Consider the following 2,789-nt stretch of genomic DNA (forward strand, 5'->3'; position numbering starts at 1 on the left):
CACAGAAAGGGTTTACACATTCTGTCTTTTTGAGACTGACAAGTTACCAGGAAAGTCATGGCACTTGAACAAAAATATCCTGCTTTTCTTTAAGAAAGCTTTTTCCTTTTCTTTTAACAATTTGGTTTGTGCACTGAGAATCACTGAGGCTTAATATCTGAGTATCTGCCCCTTTTTGTGTTCTACTCCAGAAGTTTATTCTAAAGGCACTTTATTCTGATGTTTGCTACAGATATAGTAGTTCTAATAGGAACTATTTCAAAGATATTACACATTTTATTACAATGTACTAACACGTAAAAGAAAAAAATGCATCACAATTGAAAAACATCTAGAATATTATCAAGGACAATATAATTTAAACACTACTACATAAAGTTAATACTTTCTAACTTGTGCAAAATGAGCATTTGGAAAGCTGAACATAAAAGAATTTGTAGCTATTTTAAAGACAAGAATATGTCAAGTGCCTTCCCCATTGTCAATCAATTCACCTAGAGAGAAGATAGGATACTGAAAAGAAATAGGATACTCACAATGATTTTTAAATTGTATTTATTTACTGTAATAGTTCCTAAATTAATGCTGGTCATCTGATTCACGTATGTTTATTTTATACTCTAAGTTAAGAATTCTTTTTTTTATATATTAGATTTGACTGTGGGTCTCTGATCTTCCTCCCATCTGTTGCCAGAGGAAGCCTCACTGACGAAAACTGGACAAGGCAACAATCTATGAATACAGCAAAACAGCATTAGGAAACATTTCATGGCTTTTTTTTCTGCCTGTCTTGTTTTGTTCTACCCTAGGTCTCTGAGTTATCCGGTCTCTGGATTTTGGCCATCTAGGAAGAATACTGCATGGTGTCCCTATATGTACATGGGCTTAAGTTAAACCAAACATTGGTTGGCCACTCTCATATACTCTGAACGACCATTGCCCCAGCATATCCTGCAGGCAGGACAGATTGTACATGGAGGTTTTTGTGCCTGGAATGGTGTCCACGTTTCTCTTTTCAGAGTACTTTCTTGTACCAACAGCCTAAAATGTAGGGGCAAAGGCTCCAAGTCTGCACTAGCTTATCCTCTAAATTTTGGTTGAGGTGAGTAGAAATCGTCCTTGGAAATGGAGCCCTGCTGTCAGTTTTCAGGCGGCAAGCTTCTGTTCTTGCAAAAGCTTGTGTTGTTTAGTGATTTCCTCTGGAACTCCTCTGCCAGCTATTCAGCCAAATGTAACTCAGTTCTACCATTAGAAGCCTTGCCTGGCTACAAAAGATGGCCAGTTCAGACTCTGTGTCCTCCGTTACTATAAGTCCTCACTGGGGTCACCCTCACAGATTCCAGGAAGTGTTCACTGTACTAGTACATGCCCCAACACAACGATTCACCAAAAATCCAACTGTTTCTCCGCACATTCTTTCTCTCTTTACTCCCACATGCTCCATCTCACTTCCGTTCCCACCCTTCCCCAGTCTATCCATTATATCAGTTCTACTTCCCTTCCCAAGGACTTCATGCTTCCATCTATAGCTCTCCTCTTTATCTCCCCTCTCTGAGTCTGTGTAATATAACTTTCGTATAATTTACTTAATAGCTAATATTCACTTACAAGTGAATACATACCATAATTTTCTAGATTACCTCACTCAGGATGATTTGCAAAATTCATGATGTCCTTTTTTAACTGCCGAGTGATCCTTTATAGTGTAAATGTAGAATATTTGGATTATAAACTCTTCAGATGATGAGCGTTTAAGTTGTTTCAAGTTTGTGGCTATTATGAAGAAAGCTGCAGTGAACATGATCGGGCAATTGACCTTGTGGTAGGATGGGACATCCTTTGGAATATGCCCAAGAATTATATAGCTGGGTCTTGAGAAACAATAAGAATTTTTTCATGAATTTGTATGTCATCCTTGAGCAGAGACCATTGCTAATCTTCTCTATATTGTTCCAATTTGAGGATATGTGATCCAGAAGTGAGCACGAGGTTTTGAATTTTCAGATATCTCTTATTCTCACAATTTATCTGAATCAAAACACAGCCTATTTTAAAGAATATAGCTATAATTAATTGATACTCCTTTACGAATATACATAACGCTAACAATTGTGATAACCCTGTAGTACGTATACATTTAAGGACTATATTGTGGTATATAAGATATTCTTCAAGGTAATCTTTGAGTTACATTAGTTTAGAAATAGGTTTAGGAGTGTAAGAGACAGAGTATGGCAAGTGGCAAAAGTCATCAGTAGAGCCAATGTTTACACGTGGACATCAAAGAGAAGCATATGCAAGATACGGAGGCATGCTGATTCTGTAATCTATATTTCTGCATATTTGTTTTCTGTATATTACAAAAAATTAAAATCTACTAATTTAATCATCATGCTCAAGAAATTTGTTTCTCTGGGAGGATACTGAATTTGAGGGACATCCTTTAATTTAGTCACAAAATCTGGGTTTTGTAAAAAACTCTCAAACTCACTAAAGTAAAAAATAAAAATAGCATTCAGTCTATGGTCTTAGGCTCCTACAGGAAATGACAAAAAGTTTCTTGTAATAATGAATGCTGGACATTCCAGTAGCATATGATCCTTAGTTTTGTAAAACTGCTTTAAATCCAATTATCTTTGTGTGTGTGTGTGTGTGTGTGTGTGTGTGTGTGTTTGTATATGTGTTTTCTTTTTTACTACTGCCATACAGAGTGTTTTTGTGTCAATGCACAGATGGACTTACATTAAAATTCTAGACACCTGTCCTAGGCTCACATGTGAACATGTCAA

The 2,789-nt window shown here is 36.4% G+C and overlaps 1 non-coding gene across 1 annotated transcript; it reads right to left on the reverse strand.

Moving 5' to 3' along the window:
* Positions 1 to 1,878: 1,878 nt before the first annotated feature.
* On the reverse strand, positions 1,879 to 1,986 carry LOC114632309. Its single transcript, XR_003713072.1, has one exon. It is a non-coding gene; the product is annotated as a U6 spliceosomal RNA (small nuclear RNA).
* Between the last annotated feature and the right edge of the window lie 803 nt (positions 1,987 to 2,789).

This window comes from Grammomys surdaster, unplaced genomic scaffold (genome assembly GCF_004785775.1).
Source record: "Grammomys surdaster isolate TR1022 unplaced genomic scaffold, NIH_TR_1.0 372, whole genome shotgun sequence".
Taxonomy (NCBI): Eukaryota; Metazoa; Chordata; class Mammalia; order Rodentia; family Muridae; genus Grammomys; species Grammomys surdaster.